The sequence below is a fragment of the Triticum aestivum genome, chromosome 7B, assembly GCF_018294505.1.
Source record: "Triticum aestivum cultivar Chinese Spring chromosome 7B, IWGSC CS RefSeq v2.1, whole genome shotgun sequence".
NCBI lineage: Eukaryota > Viridiplantae > Streptophyta > Magnoliopsida > Poales > Poaceae > Triticum > Triticum aestivum.
Genome location: NC_057813.1, coordinates 609,868,656 through 609,890,741, shown reverse-complemented (window position 1 = coordinate 609,890,741; position 22,086 = coordinate 609,868,656).

The following is a 22,086-nucleotide window of genomic DNA, read 5'->3' as shown; positions in this document are numbered from 1 at the left end:
GCTTATTTTCTTAGGATAACTCGTAGTAACTGTCCCTAAGAAACTTGGCTAATTGAACTGGCATACAAATAATTGTAATGGAGGAGTGACGTACCATAGCACACTGTATAGGCTCACCGCTGCCTCTCCTTTTTTTGCGATGTTCCATGAAATTGCCACATACATGTTGTACTTTTTCATTGTGTAATCCTATCTGCAAGTTGACACGGCTAATTTCAGACATCTCTACATGATACTACATTGCATATCCCTTGCGCATATTTAAACCACAAGTTAACGATTGTGTGCGTACCATAAACTAGCCATGACTCTGTATGCTGGACTAGCAGGCACTCTAAGGGAGTGTAATGCAGTGCACTGGAATTCCTACATGCCACCTACGATTTTGTGTAATGTACTGCCCCTGTTCCTAAATATATGTCTTTGTAGAGATTCCAGTATGGACCACATACAGATGTATATAGATGCATTTTCGAGTGTAGATTCACTCATTTTGCTCCGTATGTAGCCTATAGTGGAATCTCTAGAAAGACTTATATTTAGGAATGGAGGTATGAGGTAGTATCATGTATGACATCTACATATCTAATTTAGCAGCCAGTAGTAGAAATCATTGTCTGCACAAAGGGATTACTGGTTGAAAATCCTAACAAAGCACGCTGGCAGGCACAAAACAATACAAGAGAGAGAGACGCGCTTACAAGATCATAGCAATGCCTCAGTCCAGGATCTTGGTTGGCCAAGCTATTAGATCCAGAAGAAACATCATCCTTGTAATTTTTGCCAGCTGCATAATAGGTAACAACGACCGATTAGTATATTTGAAGTACATCGGGCAGGTGATGTTGGATGGGTTTAAAGGTGACAAGTACCTAGGCCGTGGCGGGTGCTTGGCATCTCTCCAGACAGTGGGAATCAGGTTAGAAACATCAAGGGTGATGACGCTGCGCTGGCTGACGGGGTCCGGTAAGGAGATCTCGAACCATCGAGTAGGATGTTTGTGGAGCGGCTCCGGTAGGGTGGACTATAGTGTGGGCGAAGCGGATCTGTGACCGTGGACGAGGGCATAGGTGAAGCTGCTCCGGTGGTTGGGTTAAGGATGGTGTCGACGACGCGGATCTGCGGCCGTGGATGGGGCGTCAGAAGCTGCTCCGGTGCTTGGGTTAAGGATGGTGTCGACGACGCGGATCCGCGGCCGTGGACGGGGCGTCAGAAGCTGCTCTGGTGGTTGGGTTAAGGGTGGTGTCAACGATGCGGATCTGCGGCCGTGGACGTGGCGTCAGAAGCTGCTCCGGTAGGTTGGATGAGGGTGCGAGGAAGCGGATATGAGGCCGTGGACTTGTGAGTTGGCAAAGCGGCCCCGGTAGGGTTGAGAATGGTGTAGGCAAAGCTACTCCGGTAGGGTTGACGATGGTGTCGGCGAAGCGGCTCCGGTAGGGTTGAGGAAGGTGTCGGCAAAGCGGCTCCGGTAGGGTTGAGGAAGGTGTCGGCGAAGAGGATCAGAGGCCGTCGACGGGGGCGTTGGTGGGACGGCTCCGGGGGGTGTGGACGAAGCGTCTTCTGTGGGGAGTACAAATGAGCCGCTGCAGATGCGCGGCGGTTGACGAGAGTACCGGCGAAGCAGATCCGGCGCCGTGGACAAGGCCGGCACTGAATGGGCTGTGGTACAGTGCTTGATGAGCAGTCTACTTGTTTCTAGGGGAGGTGGGAGGGGTAGATGCGGCCGCAGAAGAAGATCCGGCGAGGTGGACGCCGCTGGCAGTGAATGGGCTATGGTACGCCGGTGGATGAGCAGTCTAGGGTTTCGAGAGGGGAGGGGAGAAAGGGCGATGAAGTATGGACGGCGTGATGTAAGATGCTCTGGTGCTGTGGAGTTAGTCATTTTTGTGGGAGGGAGAGGAAATGGGGGTGCCGTGTAGTGGGGGGAACCGGAAGTTACCAAAGTAGCCCCGACCTATCATGTAGATGAGGGCGGCATTGTAACTGTTGGTCTCCATGCACCAAGGACAAAAGGGGGATTTCGCATGCTAAAGACTAAGGTGGCGGAAATTTTAGAAGGAGGCGGGAGATTTTGCCGCCCGCGGGATCGTTCGTATCCGGTTTCAACTAATTTTGGACCGTGCTAGCGGGAAGGTCATGCTAGACTGTGTACACGGGGCACGCGTCAGCAGCTAATAACTGGTGTGAAGTCCACACCAGAAAAATACAATAACTCGGGATGAGGCACCGATAACTTGGACGTTCACACGGGCGCGACCAATCGTACGGGTGTAGTGGCGCGTTCACAAAAAAGAGATCAAATGCTCAGCCTATGTATTTCTCGTGTAAATAGATAATTTAGTGCCATTGGTTATTTACTTTAAACATAATGCATTGACGTGTTAGTGTAGAGGCGCACAAAAAGAAATGGATATTGTAGTCAGTTACTTAAAAGTGTTACCTCATATTATTACATAGCCTCCATTTCATAAATTGCGTACCCGTTGAATTCATATATGAATATTACATAAATTACTTCAAAATAGAAACTTAAATCATCCAAGACTAATGAATTTGAATGCAAGAGTAACAATGGTGCCTGTACATGATAGCTACATTGGTTGTTTGAAGAAACATCAGTATAACATTGGCATGCACAACTGAAAAGGTTTATTTAAATAGAATTTTTTTTGATATGTGAGTGTCCAATCTTTATAGCGTTGAATCGATATTGTACCTTTGTCCATGATACGAAGTAGATATTGACTTATGTTCAAGCGATGCACGTCCACGATCGCTAGATAGTGATACGTGAATGAATTGTGCAATATCTCTCACACGCATACATATCTCATTTCCATGTGGGCATCGAAATCACACACGCGCACTTCGTGTATTTCTCTCCCTCCGTCAGGGTTAAATTCATCTTTCTACCCCATCCTACAAGTCTCTCACATAGAAACACACACGCTCTCTATGTCTAACACGCCCACCCCTTTAATTCCGCCCACCCACAACCACTAATGTCTCAAAGTATAATAATGTCTCTCACACATATGCTATCTCCCTATCCCTTAATATAGCTAGATATGTGTCACACAAACTCCTTCTCCCTACTAGCAAGATGCCCATGCGTTGCACGGAACATCAAGATGCATTTGTATGAGAAGTTTATCTTGTGGGACAAAAGGATGAACGACGGAATGCCTTATTTGCAAATGCGGAGAGGGGTGTGGGTATGTTTTTGCAAAATTGCCATAGTTTCCTTCCTATCTGTCGGATATAAATCGGATGGCCTATATTGCAGGATGGCAGGAACACCATCATCACCAACTCTGTTTTTATAAGAGTAGAGATATGTGAGTGTCACTGCCCCCCCCCCACACCCACACACCCACACTTCCCAACACCGAAGGAGTAGGGTGACACCTCGATCTTGATACTAATCTATCGACTGGCTTCTCTCTCAAACATACACACACACACTACCCGACACCGAAGGAGTAGGGTGGTACATCGATCTTGATAATAATCTATCTACTCCTCTTTCAAACACACACACACACACACACCCACACACTCACTCACTCACTAGTTGTGCCTTTGTGCCTATCGCGCACACTCTCGATACGTCTTTCTCTCCCCCAAACAATGACAACAGAAGGGTGACAACTCGATCTGATCATAATCTGTCAATTGGTTTCTCTCTCAAACATTGTGTCTCGGTGCCTCGCTCGGTAGCCCCCTCGACATGTAGACTTCTCGCGCGCGCACAGCTATAGTGACGATGACGCTGAACCCAGTGTGCCTTGTTTTTACCGGCCTCATGTGATAGTTTTCACCCTGTTTTCTGTTAATTAACAAGGCAACCTTTTCTTTGTTACTACTAGTGAATCTGAAATCATTCGGGCAGACATAAAATATATCACTTCAATCCAATTACCGCAGCAACTATTTCAAAAGAAATTAGCTAGCTGCCCGTGCGTTGCACGAAACATCAAGATGCATTTGTATGAAGTAGTTTATCTTGTGAGAGAAAAGGCTGAATGAGGGAAGGCTTTATTTGCGAACGTGGAGAGACGTGTGGGTATATTTTTGCAAAATTGCCATAGTTTCTTTCCTATCCGTTAGATACAAATCCTACGACCTATATTGCAGGATGTCACGCACACCATCATCACCAACTCTGTTTTCTACTCCCCCCGTCCGAAAATACTTGTCATCAAAATGGATAAAAAGATATGTATCTAAGATTAAAATACGTCTAGATACATTTCCTTTTATACATTTTGATGACAAGTATTTCTGGACGGAGGGAGTATTTGTCTTTTTAGAGATTTCAACAAGTGACTATGACCGGACCTTACCAACATACTCAAAAAAGTAGTCCATAATTTTGATGTTACCCTCTTTTCTTGGCGGTGCAGTGCCATCTGGATACCTCATAAATAAATCAAGGACAAATCTGACCCCTTCCTGAAAAGACATACAGAGCAAAATGAGTGAATCTACACTCTAAAATATGTCTACATACACATCCTTATGTGGTAGTCTATTTGAAATCTGAAAAAAGACAAATATTTAGGAACGAATGGAGTATATATAAGAGTAGACATGGAGATATATCTCCAGCATGGTCTACAACAAAAATGTGTTGGGCTGGTTAGCGCCGGATGCTCGCAACGCGATGACATGAGTTCAAATTCTGTCTTTTAACTTTAGATTTTTATATTATATATTACTCTACTTATTTAATATATACTTCTTTCGCTACTATACTGACAGTGAAACCCACAGAGTACTTAGAATACAAGATTAATGATGGACTTGTTTCTTTTTAACTTTCTGTACGAAGCTGTAGCCACCCTGCAAGTCACGTGTACACTGTACATGCAATTAACTTTTTATAGAGGGACAATCATACAGGCAATTAACTCAAATGGATTGGATGTCACTCTATTATTTCCAGCATAAAGAGCATCTCCAACGACAGCCGGCAAATTTCCTCCTGCTTCCTTCCGCGGAGGACGACATCAAACGCCAGCGCATACATTTTTACAACTCTAACCAACCAGATGAATTTCGTGCAAACACAGACTGATTTCATATAAGCATGAAGGATTTCGTATAAAAATCCGGATCTTCATATAAACAGGATGGATTTCATTACATTTACAAGAACTAAGAGGTGCCAATCCGACTCTCTTGTATAATTAATACTCCCTCCGTCCGGAAATACTTGTCCCAGAAATGGATGTATCTAGACTTATTTTAGTTCTAAATGGCCGTCCGCGGATCCCTTTGTCTTCCTCATGTCCGTCAGACACTTGCGGGGTTGACGAAGGTCCTCGGAAGAGACGAAGCAGCAAAGAAACCACCTGAATCTGCAGTCGTCGCCTCGGCGGTGGCCTTCATGGGTCCCAAGTGGCGGCGGCCTCCCGTGTTCTACTTCTCCTCGATGATGGCGGAGGACACGGAGAAGCTGGCTACCGACTCGTCTCTCTCCATGAACCCAACTTCTGTCTCTGCCTGCATGGCGCTGCCGCAGGCATGGGAGGCGCGCCCACAGACACGGGAGGCGCGGCCACCGCAGACACTGCTGGCACGGTACGACGCGGCAGCGACGGTGCCCGTACCGGCGTGCTCGCCGCTGTGCCAGCGTGGAGCAACTCGCCACTCCTCATCAAGCTGAACAGGAGCAGAGAGTTGCTGAACCACGCGCCGGCTTGGGGCGGCAACTGGTTCCGTCGGGCCAAGCGAGGTTGGTGAAGCATCGAGCAGCCTCGCCCGTATCCGGAGGGCTCGGCGGGCCACCCAGCCGGGTAATATGCCGGAGAACGGCTCATCGGAAGCCATCGGAAGAATGGAGAAAATGGTGAAGGAGGAGATGGGGGAGCGGCGGAGGGGTGCGATTCTTGCCCGCTGTCTGTCTGGCCTCGTGTAAATAGAGGGCGGACGGTAGGAGCTTGGCCGACGTCTGGCCTCGTTTAAACTGAGGGCGGACAGGAGGAGCTCGGCCGGTGTTGCGTTTAATTCTGGCCCGCTCATGAACGGACATGTGGCCGAAGTAGGATTCTCGGTTTGCATGCGGGTTTAACGGAGGGGTTTAATGGAGGCGCCGGGCGTGCAGCGGGCGGCGCAGTACTATTCGATTTGACAGCAGTAATGAGCCGTCAAATCACAAAGGCCCTCGCCTCTCGTGAAACCAACCGAGCTAGACTGCCCCGCCCTCTAGCCTTTTAAAAAATGTATACTTTTGTACAACAGTAGTATCGATGGATTGCGCCATGGAGCAAAACTTGAAATTAAAAAAAAGTGGTACATATAGAGAGCGCTCGTCGCCAAATTATGTATATAGTACTATTAAAAAGGCTAGTCACGATAATGGTGTCCAGCACAACCCACCCCTCAAATAAAACTAAGCATCCTGGAATTCTTTGACAAAACTAAGCACCCTGAAATTCTTTGACAACTAAACTGCTGGCTATATGATGTTGGCCATATATATTGTACGTATATAATGTGAAGAAACGAATGGTAGTACTATACCAACTAAAAGATGAAATGTAAGAAATACTAGTATGTACGTACTGAAGAGTTAAAGTAACGAGAAGAAACATAACATAGTTCTGCTGGGGGCTCAGCACAACACACCCCTCAAATTAAATTAAGCACACCTGAAATTAAACTTTGCAACTATTCCGGAGACACTGCATTAGAACCACCATGAGCAACGACACTGCCACCTTACTCAGAGTCCTCGTCCACGTCCTCGACTTCGTCCTTGTCCCTCTTCCTCTTGGCCGATACTTCTTTGCTTGAACCGCACACTTGGCTCTTACTCTTCATCCAACCCTTGTAGATATTGAAACAAAGGTAGCCATCCATTGCAGCATAGTGGATGTGGTCTATATCTAGTACATTCCGCTGCCATGCATAACGATGAAACGTGTATGGAGGTTTCTCCAGTTTACCGTACGAAGGATGAACCATGGCTCCTGCCAGGGTCAGCATTGAAGGCTGACGAGAGGACACCAGCCAATTCTTCTGGAGGTCGAAGGTGTTGCCTACAACGAGGCCTATCCGACACAGTACTTCTTTGTCGTTACCAAAGTCTACAGTAACGAATTTGACTAGGTTGCTCTTGAGGAAGTCCTTAAAATCCAGGCATTCAACGTCGGCATGGCATATGTGGTAGACCAAGCATAAGTCATGCACACAAACTTGGATCACGGCGGGCTTCTTCCTCTCTTCGTCCTTTAGATCCTTCTCTCATCACAGGACTGTGGTGTACTCAACATCTAGCCTAGCGACCCGCTCATCATCCGAATGTTTGAACATGTGTCTGAAGCGAGAAAGGCATCCTTTCACCGTCGCGGAAGAACGGGTGTAGATGACGTCGAACTCATCGTCGGTGATGGTTCTAACCTTGTACTCACCGCCGATCGTGGAGATTTGGGATGCCATGGATTTGGGAGGTGGGTTAGGATTAGTGGAACTGCTGTAATGTGAATGTACGGGATGACTAGGAGTGAACCGCCGTAGTATTGAAGGACGTGCAGGGACGAGTAGGAGCGAACTGCCAGCGTGCGAACGGCAGGGTAGTGGCTTTCCATTGTCCCATGATACGGGCTTCCGAGAGCCCTTGGATCTGAGATCGAACGGTTGCATGGCGTGATTCTAGACCTATGGGTGAATATCCTATCCTGGAGGGTTATTGTGCAAATTTTCAGCAACTTAGCATGCGACCATTTGATCTCAGATCCAAGGGCTGCCAGCAGCCCGTATCATGGTCGCGCCTACCACGACCGTCGTGTCGCTCGCGCGGTCGCGCCCTTGGAGATTTAACACGGTGCGTTAGGCTATCTGATGTTGGCATGTCATACGTAGTCATCACTTGGTCACTCATACTACAACAAGGTTAGCTATAAGGTTGGCTATAAGTGTATTTTTTTACTCCTCTCTATCTCTTTCTTCATACTCCCTCCGTCCCATAATATAAGAACGTTTTTGACACTAGGACACAGGGAGTACTAGTATTTATTGCATTTGCCAAGGAGTGACCTCTTCCAATGAAATGGTGTTGCTAAGTTTGCTTCATTTAATTAGCTATAGACTCAAAAATGTCTTTTCACCTAGGTACACGCACTTAGCACCGTTTCTTCCTTGGGTCACCAAACTAGTCTCTCTCTTTTTGATTAACTTGTCACATCAGACTTTATGCCTATGTGGCAAGCTTAGCACCTGTAGGAGCAAGTAAGGCTGCTTGTAATGGGAGTAGTATCATGCATGCCAACTATGCAATCTTGATGAGGTGACATCAAATTAAATGAAGAAAAGAGAGAGTTGAGTATAACAATATGATACTTACTGTAGTATCATATTAAATGATGTGCTACTATGTGGCATGCATGACAATAAATAAACTATCCTATGATACCAACACATGATACTATGCATTACGGATGTAGTATCATACAAAAGTATCATATGCATGATACTAGTATATGATACTCTCCATTACGACCAACCTAAGTACAATAGTTCGCTTTACATGGCATTTTGCATATGTGGAGGAAAGAGAGGCAAGGAAAAAGTGGAGAAGTGGGCTCTCATGCAAGAGCCAGCCTCTACTACATGGTGGAGCATTGGGAGAGGCACCTGTATGGAGGTGGTCAGGAATCGGGAGACTCACGCCGGTCGTAGCGCCGCAGTTAAAATGATAATGGCAAGTCAAATCACGGGGCCCCACCTGTCCAGCAGTAACTCGATGTCAAATTACACAGCCCTACGTTTGCAGCAGCCTACTCCCTCGTCTTCTCGCATCTCTATCGAACCGACTAGGCGGAACTGCCCCACCTCCTACCGCGTAGGAAAAGCCCGCACAATATACTCCCTCCGTCTAGGTGACCAAGGTGGAGAGGAAAACGAGAGAACTTAATGTTTAGGGAGTATTTTCTAAGGCTGGTTGTAATGGTACTAGCCTTAGAAATTTTGATGAGGTGTCATAGAATTAAATGAACAAAGAGAGAGAGTTGAGTACTATGTGTCATACATGGCAATAAATAAAGTACTACATGATACTAATATATGATACATGGCGCAGGAGTACTAAGTATTATTAATACAATTTTGCTAGAACTCATCTAGATGAGATATAATTTGGTCTCATTCATCTTTTATAGCCATTGGATGTGATGCTATAAGATGCGTGTGTGCTGAGTGGGTTGTATTTGTTCTTGTGCAACAAACTGACCACTGCATGTCATGTTTGATAGTCTCAAGTCATTAAAAGCATACAAGCCCCACATCTCTTATTGGTTGATTCCTCTATTTATGTCAAAAAATAAGAAACAACGTGAGAGTTAATGCACCATGCCTATGTGTTTACTATTTGGTTTCGTAAGATGACTTAATACTCACCTAGACGGAGGGAGTATTCAATTTGACAGCGGGCGGCGCAGTTCTTGATACGGCTTTAAAGCAGAAGAGGGAGGGAGTAGCGGTTCTTGATATGTTGAACGGCCAATGCATCCTCCTTCAATTAATGCATGAGGGAAGTAATGGGAGAAGGTCCGGGAAAGGAGGCTGCACGATGTGAATGCAACGCAGTTTGCCCTCATTGCCCTCAGATAAAGGCGTCCCTCCATTGCAATGCATCTACCACATCGTATGCACCTAAGCATTTTCCTAGGCACCTACACTAAGCACAAAAGAGCTCACTCCAGACCCATGGCGGCGATGCGCGTGAGCGGCCAGCGGCTGCGCCAGATGGTCCACGACGCTAGCCTGTGGCATGGCGCCGAGGATCGTCTCCAGACGGTGTTGGAGACCGCCTGGTGGATGGCCGCCGTCGATGCCAACTACGACTCTCAGTTGGACCAGATGGTCGTTGCCACCAGCAACAAGTTCACCGTCCTCAAGAAGCTCGTGGACGACATCGCCATACTCCTCCAGCCCGCGCGCCCGGGCTCCTCATTGCCTACCACCCTAATCGGCCTCCATGGCCGGAACCTCTTTCAAGCACTGGTGGCCCTGCGACTGCCCGCCGACGCCACGAAGAATGTCCACCTGGAGGTCGCGCTCGCCTTGAGGAGCCTTGCCCTGCAAGAATTCGTCGACCTACACATCCACGTGTACGAGAAAATTGTGTAGATAGGTATCTACAAGGCCAGTGAGGACGCTATGATGTTGGCCTTCCTCAACCGGCTGGAAGCCTTCGATGCGTTTGCTGAGAAGCACCTTGACCTCGCCACAAAAGCCGCCGCTCCTTAGCCCCCGGTCGGTGGCCCGGCGCACTAAGTTGAGGAGGAGTAGGTCGTACGTTCATGGATCCATCTTTCTTCTTGCCTTTTGTAACCACCACTGCGATCACATCATCGTGGCCTTAATTCTTATTGTGCTGTTGCATTCTCGTTCCAGTCAATACCAACATGTGCGATCCCTTTGCTTAATTATATGCATCACTGTAACTAGTACTCCATCTGTCAATTTATAAGTTGTGCTTACCTTTTCCATCAACTTCGTGCAACGCGCGGGCATCTTGCTAGAAATACTAGAATATGTCTATATAATCCGTATGTGATAGTCCATTTGAAATCTCAAAAAAGACAAATATTTAGGTACGGAGGGAGTAATATATTAGGAGTATATCAAAACAATAGTAATTTCTTTCAAGTTTGTGAACAAATACTACTATTCTACTACTTTCGATCCGTCGCAACGCACAGACACATTGCTAGTAAAAGGAAAAGGCCTGCCGTGTTTGCGTCGCACCCCCACACGCCCGGGAATCGGGAGTACTCTACGGCCCGTCCGGCACGACACATAGCTTAGGGAAGGCGTGTTGCCTAGCATTTTCACTTTCATGTGGGACCGCCATTGAGCAAACCGACACCCCGCCCGCCGCCGGGTTGGAAAATAGAAACGAGGGGAAGATCTAACTGTAGCACGGAAGCCAATAAATTTGGTGTCAGATGGGGCTCGTTGATAGAGTAGGAGCATTCCGTACTAGTACTACTCCTACTAGTACCAAGTATGTACTCCTAACTATATTACTAGTACAACCACTATACAACTAGTAGGTACGTGCATGGCACAACATCGTAGGAAAAAAACAGGAAGATCTTGTTTTGGGTGATTTATCTTTTTTTCAATCAACATAGTATGAATAATTTGATGTGGGGGGCACCCATGAAGCTTATGTGGCTTGGTTGCATGGCTACGAAAGGTTAGAGAAAAATAAATAGATAATGTGTTTAGAGTGCACTCCACTAAATAGGTATACTTTGGATCCATTGCAACGGACCGACACATCTATGTCTATACCCCCTATATAGTGTGTGAAAAAACTTTGAAAGTTGGTCGTTGGATGAAGCCAATCCGACGGTACAAAGATGGCAAATCCGAGCACTACTGGCCGTTGGATATCATCCACCAGATTCTGCCACATGTATAATCTAGAAGACTCCATGGTTGAACTTAGGGGTTGTTTGGATTGTGACTATCTTTGCCATATATTGCCACATGATTTTTGCCACACTTGCCTTAGTTGTGTTGCTCAAATTGTTAGCCACACTTTGGCTTGCCTAAGGGAATCTTGCCACACTTTTTATGTCTATGACATGTGGGGCTCACTGCTCATAAAAAAAATCCTTGCCTTAGGTGTGGCTAGAACCGAACACCTACCTAACTTGGTCAAACTTGCCTAAGGTTAGGTGTGGCAAAGTGTGGCAAGGAACCAAACAACCCCTTAATTCATGACTAACTTTGCCACAACTAAGCTTAGGCAAAGTTATTAGTTCTTCAAAATGAGAGCCACAAGTTGGCAAGCCTAAGGGAATCTTGCCACATTTTTTGTGTGTATGTCATGTGGGGCCTTAGTGTGGCTTGCCTAAGGTGTGGCTTGAACCAAACACTCACCTAAGTTAACCAAACTTGCCTAACCTTACATTCCACCAGATTTTGCCACATGTTAGAATCCAGAAAACTCCACATGTAGAAGCATAATGCACAAACCACCAGAATGTCATGCGTGCAATGCACATGTACCTTACTAGTACTAGTTGGTAGTAGTAAGAAACAAATTCCAGTTTTGGCACGAGCTCGTACCGCGGGAGCACCACAAGGCCTGCCGCAGGAGTTACATTTCCCTCTCGGGGCCCACGGGACGGAACTTCAGTGGCTTAGTGCCCGGCCTATGAGTCAATGACATGCAGACCTTAAATGCAGCTGGCCCACCTGTCAGCGAAGGAAAGGCAGGGCAAGGCAGTGATAGCCACGTCAGAGGATCCATGTCCACGTCGGGGGACGTCGTGCCGTGGGTTGGAGCGGCGTCGTGGGAATCACGTGTGGGTGTGGCAGTGGTAGAAACAAGAAACGTGATGGTCGCCATAGTTCAACTTCCATGGACAAGCTGTCATGTCTGCTGACACATGTATTTCAAAACTAGAGTCTTTATATTTCAAGCACGTGAACAAGTATTATTCTACTACATTGGATCCATTGCAACGCACGGGCCAGCACATTGGTAGTAGTAGTGTCCATCTCTATCTCTAGAGGCCTTCCCTCGTTCATCCTTTTCTCTCACAAGATAAACTACTCATACAAATGCATCTTGATGTTCAGTGGAACGCACGAGGATGTTTCCTTGGGGGTCTCTCCAGCGCTGCGTGGCCGTAGTTGCAAGTTGATGCCCCTTGAGATGCCGACGTTGAGGGGCACTCGGATTTCCTCCGATGAGCAGGTAAGATGAGTTTGATCACATAGTAAATGCATTCTAAAGACTACTTCTGTGTCCATTTCCAAATTCTCCCCCTACCCACTGTTTCACAGGTTAGGCTCGATGCGAGTGGAGATTGGCTTGCATATGTACGGGAGGGTACCAACATCAATTTGCACAACATTTACAACGGTGACACCATTCTCGTAGAACCTTTGTCCAGCATTGGGATCAGCCATGCAATGGGCCACCGCATGAATTGGTACGATGGAACTACGGTGAGATTGAATAAGATAGCACGAACCTTGCACATGGCGGTCAAAGGCGGACCATGCTGTCTGCGGCCGATTTGTTGCCGTACGAGTAGGAAGACGCTGTGCTCCTTTCTAACTGCATCTTTGCAGTGACAAACCAGGGGACTTATTTTGTATGGGACACATCCTACGATATACTCCCTCTCTCCCGATTTATTTGTTTTGAATCTTTTCGTTTTATAAGTTTCCAATTCAAATTTTGAGCTCCTCATCACATGTTGAGATTACAATGTCCATTAAATCATTGTGTGCATGTATAGTAAAGAATCAAATCTCGAGTTTGGCACAAGTTTGTGCTGCGGGAGCACCACAAGCCCTGGCGCAGGAGTTACATTTCCCTCTCAGGGCCGTCGGGACTGAGCTTCAGTGCCTTTGAGTCAATAACATGTGGACTCGATAGGTGACTCGTCCACATGTAATGCTCCCGAAGGCATAGGAGTAGTGGGGCCAAGAGGGGTGAGCCGCAGGTCGGGGACGTGTGGTGTCATGGGTTCGAGCGGCGTTGTGGGAATCGCGTGTGGCTATGGTAGAAACATGAGGCTCGCCGCATTTTAGGTGGCCCACATGTCATGCACACAAAGGCACAGGGGCGGTGCGGTCGAGAGGGGTGAGGCGCACGTCGGGGGGCGTGGTGCCGTGGGTTGGAGAGGTGTCGTGGGAATCGCGAGATGAAACGTGATGGTCGCCGTAGTTGAACTTCCATGGACAAGATGTCATGTCTATGGACACATGCACTGCATATCGATCGCTGGAAGGAGTAGCAGAGAAAGCTATATATGCGAATAAATAGTTCCTTATAGTCAAGCGGACCCATGCTACCACTCTGTTCCAAAGACATGCACACCATCGAAATAGTCCATCTATATCAATATACACCAAGAGGGAATATTTTTTTTTACAAGAGAGGGCAACATATTTTTATGCGCTCGTACGTCAAGGGATAATTCTCCCATCCAGACGACCTTAATGCCACCGTCTCATCACCCTTCTGAAGATTTGTACCGAGCACAAATTTTTCTACGTCGAATAGGGATGGTGTGTCACGACCGGTTTTCCGGGTATTAATTTCCCAGAAAATGGCCTTTGTGCTCACCAGCCCCAGGATTACTGTTAGCTGATGAGGCACCAACTTGATATAGAAACTCCAAGAAAAAATACATAATATGTAGTACAAGACCATTCTGGCCTATGAGTACAACATAAGGTTGCTAGTGGTTGATGGCGGAAGTGGTTTGTGGATCATCAGCGTTATGGGACTCCATTTCCCACAGGAACAGTTGACCAGGTTAACTCCTATCTTCGCGAGGCTGCTATCATCGTTGCTTAGGTTCCTGGGCTGTCATCGCAATGCTCCTCTCCATGCAAGAAATCTGGCCAAGACAATAGCCAGGGTGAAGCCAATGAGTACTTTGAATGTACTCGCAAACATTATGAACACGGGTATAATATAACAAATCATGCTCTAAAATATTCTATGATCACCACATCAGTCATAAAATAAAATCCCTGATACATGCAAGCAGGTTATTTATATGCAACATGAATATGTAATCACAGAGTAGTAATAAAATGCACCGATCGGAAGCGATGCCTCGAAAGGATAGTAAATAACGAGCATGCTTCAGTCGGGCGTCTGAGCGACACCACATAAAGGGCTTATAAAGTAAATAAATAACAGCATGCCACAGCCGGGCGTCTGAGCGACACCACATAAAGGGCTTATAAATAACAGCGTGCCACAGTCGGGCGTCTGAGCGACACCACATAAAGGGCTTATAAGAAAAATAATCACAGTGAATATGCAGGAGGTAGAACCGTCCCAGGGATACTCAATACTTCAAATAATATAAAGGGGTTAGTCCATAATAATAATAATAATAATCATCATAAGTCACACGTCATGATCCATGTTCTGGTTTAGTAGTTTCTCCTCCGAAGACCGACAATTGACCCAACCCAGACTGTAGTCCTTGACCATGGACACGGCTATTCGAATAGATTTAATCTCTGCAGAGGGTGTACTCTTTACCCATGAGTAACGGATTCCTTCAGTCCATCGGGACTAATTCCGTCTACGGTCTTTTAATTGAAAACACACCTGACTTGCACACACCAGCTTAACTTACCGGTGTCTGGAATCACCCACGACAGCTGTCAAGCAAAACTCTAAGTGGGGAGGCTACAACCTCGAATAGCATGGGATCAAATTTGTATCGCGCGCTCTAAGGGGTTCCCCCCTCTCGGTCCCAACCAGAAACACCCATGCCCCCGGACCAGGTGGCCTGCCTACCAGCTACAACCGGTATCTTCCACCATGGCCTCTCTGTACAGTGTGTGCTAGAAAGGGGTTGACGACTTACTGAACTATACCCTACTTGTTGTAGGGCCAAGTGGTAGTACGAAACAAGTGTGGGGGTTACTGGAATAAGACTCAATCTATGGTCGACTCAGGAGGTTTAAGTATTCCCTGCATGATTAGCATAACGAATATATTTCATCCAATAGACAGAATCACCACTCATCATACCCCATCATGCCATACCGGACACACTCATCTCGACGAGGAACTAGGGACTACCCAAGACAGAGACTTTCCCCTTTTCATTCCGATAGGCACGAAAGGCATACGAAGATGATCACTATCACAAGCATGTCCATTTCCAACAGCAAGGAAATCTCCAATATGCATTCATGCAAATGATCGTATCCCCACATAAAATAACGAGTTCTCCGTATTAAGGTGGTGTTATAATCGTGTCAAACAATGCACAAAAATATTATGCCAGGGTTCAGAATGCTTGCCTTCAAGTTGTGGAGGGGTGAGGTGCACTCCAAAACTTTTGAAAGTTATAATCTCCCCTCCAAATATCCTATTTTGAAAATATTCAAATTAACACATAGTTTCAAAATGGAATAAAAAAAGTTGTTTGAAATTTTTTCAAATAAATCTGAAAATAAACTAGACAATATTTGAGAGAGGTAGGAAAAAGAATCAACTCATTTGGAGTTTTATTTAAAAAGTAATAGCCAGTCAAAGTTTAGTCAACTTTTTGTTTAAAAAAAACTGAAAAAAGAAAAACGTTTCAAAAAGAGTACACGTCGAAGACGTACTTTGGGAATACGCCTCCACCTAAAACACGTGGTGGCGGGGCTGGGTCACTGACAGTGGGTCCAGCGGGCCCACTAGTCAGGTTTGACTAGTCCACGCGCGCGCCGTCTCTTCCGACTGAACAGAGGCGGAGCTCCGGCGAGGCTCGCTGGCGAACGGAGGCATCCCTCAGGGATCTGAGTACATGGGTATGCTCAGGTGGTCGAGGCGAACCCGTGGGTACCCGCCATGGTCGCCGACGTGGACGGAGTCGCCGGCGACGAGCTTCCCGGCGGACGACGGCGTTGGGTGAGATGGGGCTTTCGCCTGCGGCGAGTCCCGATCAAAATCAAGCATGGGGATGGATTCGCGGGTGCAGGATGCTGTTGGTGAAGAGAGTGGAGAGGGGGAGGCCCTGGTGGCGTTGGAATGAACGAGACAGAGGCGGCGGTCCTGGTTGCCGGAGAAGAAGAAGATGACCATTTCTGGTCTTTCTGCTACTACGGGAGGATCAGTGAGGGAGTGAGAGAGGTGGTATGAGTTGCTCGAGGGCCTGGACGAGCTCGAGGGCCCCTTAAATAGGCGAGAAATGGTGGTTAAGCGGCGGCCGGGGAAAAGATCACCGGCGACCGCCATTTTGTAGCAGCAGGGGGACGTGGCGGCGACCAGCGCTTGCGGACAAGCTTGCGGATGAGCTTGAGCTGCTCCAAGGGGCAGCTGGTGAGCGCTAGTGGCTCGGGCGACACCGTCCGGGGCAAGAGCCCACTGTGGCCGGTCGCTAGCCACCGTGGCCGACCTGACGGCGGCGCTGTAGGGCGCCAGGGGTGGCTCTGCGGCGAGAGAGGGGGCGGGCGTGCTGGCTGCGAGTGGGGAGAGGCCAGAGCGGGCGCGGGGAGGCGGCCGTGCGACGCGGTGGCTCGGTGCCCGCACGTGCAAAACGCGCGTCCTTGGCGCGCCCAGAGCACGCACGAGACGTGCTCGACAGAATGCCAGGGTAGTCTAGAGTTCTTGAGCGAGGCTGGCAAATAACATGACTAGGTTAGAGCTAGTAGGAAGATCAAGGGACATGGTGGTTAGGTCAGTTGATCAAGTTCACGATGCAGACTAAAGATCATGCCAAATCTGTGCATACACTCAAGGTGTTCGATAGAATGCTAAGTGCATTTAGGCAACTCTTGGGGTGGCCAAAATCTCCAGATCCTAGTCTCTTTAGAAGATAGAGAGGGTTGTAATGTTAGTTGGACAAGACTAGAAACTTGATAGTGCATGTTTTGCAAAACTTCAGTTTTGGACAGAACGAAAAAGGCATGATTGCATGCACTTAAAATCCTCCCATGGGTCCACTCTCTTGGACTTAAGGGTTTGATATGGTGAACTACAAGCAGGAGAAATCTCATGGTCACTAGAGCACAAATAATTAGGGATGCAGTAGAAAACACCCCACTGGGCCAGAATTAAAATGAGGTTGATTCACTCAAATTTTTCAAAGGACATAACTAGTTTTTTGTATAAAGATGATTAATATACTCCTACTGACATCCCATAATTTTGGTGGAAGCTTTAAAGAAATATTTAATTAGGTTGTAGTGCAAAATTGCCCACTGGACCAGATTTGATAATTAGATGTAGAGCTCAAAATATCCAAAGAATGAAATGTATTTTTGCATAAAAGTGATTTAAAAACATCACATGACATCCCCAAATTTTGGTTGGAATTTTAAATAAAATTATCAAATGGTTGTAGTTCAAATAGAGCTCCAAAATTAATGAAAAATCATTTTAAGGAATAAAGCTCAGAAGAGCAATAATTATGCAAATAAATCCACTGATAATAGAAATGTTTTTCTTGAGAGGGTAAACAAGTCCAATAATATAATTGTAAAGTTTTCACTTGGGTTAAAAACTCCATAAAAATAAAGAAATGAATGGTTCTGAAATCAAAAGGAAATCCAGAAAATAAAAGTTTAAGTTTCCTGGCAAAATTTTAATTAATAAAACAAGGTTAAAAATCTTGGGGTGTCACAACACTACCCCCCTTAAGAAAAATCTCGTCCTCGAGATTTGTTAAGAGTTTTTTTTTGAAAATGTCATTCCCAGTAGTTGAAAACAAAAAGTCTACTCATAGCACAAACTCTGAGTCCTCGGGGTTGGTTTTTGGCAGCTACGTCCGGGGAAAAATTGCAAACACACACCAACATACTTATGCGTGGCTATTATTTAAAATAGGGGCGTACAAGCAAACAACATTTAATTACGGCAATACAGGATCACACAATTACAGGGCGTGAACATACTAGGACTCGGTACTACTCGAGCAACTCTAGTCTACCTCGTTAATATCTAAGCGGGCGTGCCTTGCGGACGTCGATGCTTCGCCACGGTTTTCACCGTCGGGATTAGCTGGAGTAGGTTGAGGGGCTGTGGGGTCGGGGTAGCGATGATGACCGTCGCGGGGATTGTTGGCCACAATCCCGTTGGGGTGTGCTCCCAAAAGGCGACGAATCACTTCTGTGGTCATCAAGGTGTTTTGGTCAATGACTGGGGCAGACCTCAGGGACTCGATCGTTTGTCCGAACAGCACGACTGGGTTGTCGGCATTGGGCTCATGTTCTCCTCTTGCCGGGGCTCGGCGTATCAGTTCTCCATGAGCTGCGATCAGATCAAGGGTGATTTGATCGAACAGTCCCTCTAGTGCACTTACATAGCGCACCAGGTGCAACAATGCAGGATCCGTCTCGTGATCTCCGTTGGCAACCTGGGGTGGTCTACCATACCCGTCACGGCTGGGGTAGTAGTAGAACGAGTGACAGTTAACTCTGGGAGACAAGTGCCGGAGTTGAACTATAGCCTCTCGAGCAGCTAGTTGGATGGCTTGTGGCTCAAAGGAAGTTGTCCTTCCGGTGAACCTGTAGGAGCGTTCTGGTGATAGACCCCTACCATAGATGTGCACGGTGGCCCAGAATTGACGGCTCTCACCGCTCATGGGTCCTTGGTACACAACATATTCTGGGGGCTCCTTTAATGCAAAGGCACGGAGGGTGAGGTTTGCTAGCACGGTCACAAAACCTCCAAGGTTGATTGCTGTGGTCTCATTATGCATGACGGGGCCAGGCATTATAGCTCGGTTTGGGGAAGGAGTTTGTGCTGTGTTGTGTTGAGGCTAGCGTGCCCTTTTTATAGAAAAAGCGGACGGAGTCTTCCTTCGCACGCTTGCGAATGGGACAATATAGGTGTCGGTCACTAGCGCGTGATTGACAGGCTAGGCTGATAGGTTGGGCATCGACTGCCAAAAGTTGTCGGTCACTGTGTGGCTATCTTGCACGAGAAGCTTGGCTGGGTTTAGGTTAAGGTCTGGTGGGATGGTTAGTCCAGGTTTTCGACCTGGCTAAGATAGGATTAGCCAATGGTCAGCCTGGCTCTGATACCAAGTTTGTCACGACCCGTTTTCCGGGTATTAATTTCCCAGAAAATGCCCTTTGTGCTCAGCAGCCCCATGATTACTGTTAGCTGATGAGGTACCAACTTGATACAGAAACTCCAAGAAAAAATACATAATATGTAGTACAAGACCATTTTGGCCTATGAGTACAACATAAGGTTGCTAGTGGTTGATGGCGGAAGCGGTTTGTGGATCATCAGCGTTATGGGACTCCATTTCCCACAGGAACAACTGACCAGGTTAACTCCTATCTTCGCGAGGCTGCTATCATCGTTGCATTCCGGGGCTGTCATCACAATGCTCCTCTCCATGCAAGAAATCTGGCCAAGACAATAGCCAGGGACAAGCCAGTGAGTACTTTGAATGTACTCGCAAACATTATGAACACGGGTATAATATAACAAATCATGCTCTAAAATATTCTATGATGACCACATTAGTCATAAAATAAAATCCCTGATACATGTAAGCAGGTTATTTATATGCAACATGAATATGTAATCACAGAGTAGTAATAAAATGCACTGACCGGGTGTATGAAGCGACGCCTCGAAAGGATAGTAAATAACGAGCATGCCTCAGTCGGGCGTCTGAGAGACACCACATAAAGGGCTTATAAAGTAAATAAATAACAGCATGCCACAGCCGGGCGTCTCAGCGACATCACATAAAGGGCTTATAAATAACAGCATGCCATAGTCGGGCGTCTGAGCGACACCACATAAAGGGCTTATAAGAAAAATAATCACAGTGAATATCCAGGAGGTAGAACCGTCCCAGGGATACTCAATACTTCAATAATATAAAGGGGTTAGTCCATAATAATAATAATCATAATCATCATAAGTCACATGTCATGATCCAAGTTCTGGTTTAGTAGTTTCTCCTCCAAAGACCGACACTTGACCCAACCCAGACCGTAGTCCTTGACCATGGACATGGCTATTCGAATAGATTTAATCTCTGCAGAGGGTGTACTCTTTACCCACGAGTAACGGATTCCTTCAGTCCATCGAGACTAATTCCATCTACGGTCTTTTAATTGAAAACACACCTGACTTGCACACACCAGCTTAACTTACCGGTGTTTGGAATCACCCACGACACCTGTCAAGCAAAACTCTAAGTGGGGAGGCTACAACCTCGAATAGCATGGGATCAAATTTATATCGTGCACTCTAATGGGTGCCCCCTCTCGGTCCCAACCAGAAACAACCATGCCCCCGGACCAGGTGGCCTGCCTACCAGGTACAACTGGTATCTTCCACCATGTCCTCTCTGTACGGTGTGTGCTAGAAAGGGGTTGACGAATTACTGAACCATACCCTACTTGTTGTAGGGACAAGTGATAGTACGAAACAAGTGTGGGGGTTACTGGAACAAGACTTGATCTATGGTCGACTCAGGAGGTTTAAGTATTCCCTGCATGATTAGCATAACGAATATATTTCATCCAATAGACAGAATCACCACTCATCATACCCCATCATGCCATACCAGACACACTCGTCTCGATGAGGAACTAGGGACAAGCTCGGGTCTACCCAAGACAGAGACTTTCCCGTTTTCCTTCCGGTAGGCACGAAAGGCATACGAGGATGATCACTATCACAAGCATGTCCATTTCCAACAGCAAGGAAATCTCCAATATGCATTCATGCAAATGATTGTATCCCCAGATAAAATAACAAGTTCTCCGTATTAAGGTGGTGTTATAATCGTGTCAAACAATGCACAAAAATATTATGCCAGGGTTCAGAATGCTTGCCTTCAAGTTGTGGAGGGGTGAGGTGCACTCCAAAACTTTTGAAAGTTATAATCTCCCCTCCAAATATCCTATTTTGAAAATATTCAAATTAACACATAGTTTCAAAATGGTACAAAAAAAGTTGTTTGAATTTTTTTCAAATAAATCCGAAAATAAACTAGACAATATTTGAGAGAGGTAGGAAAAGGAATCAACTCATTTGGAGTTTTATTTAAAAAGTTATCGCCAGTCAAAGTTTAGTCAACTTTCTGTTTAAAAAAACTGGAAAAAGAAGAATGTTCCGAAAAGAGTACACGTCGAAGACGTACTTTGGGAATACGCCTCCACTTAAAACACGTGGTGGCGGGGCTGGGTCACTGACAGTGGGTCCAGCGGGCCCACTGGTCAGGTTTGACTAGTCCACGCGCGCGCTGTCTCCTCCGATCGAACAGAGGCGGAGCTCCGGCGAGGCTCGCCGGTGAACGGAGTTATCCCTCGGGGATCTGAGTACATGGGTGTGCTCAGGTGGTCGAGGAGAACCCGTGGGTACCTGCCATGGTCGCCGACGTGGACGGAGTCGCCCGCGACGAGCTTCCCGGCGGACGGCAGCGTCGGGTGAGATGGGGCTTTCACCTGCGGTGAGTCCCGATCAAAATCGAGCATGGGGGTGGATTCGCGGGTGCTGCATGATGCTTTTGGTGAAGAGAGTGGAGAGGGGGAGGCCCTGGTGGCGTTGGAATGAACGAGATAGAGGCGGCGGTCGTGGTTGCCGGAGAAGAAGAAGATGACATTTTCTGG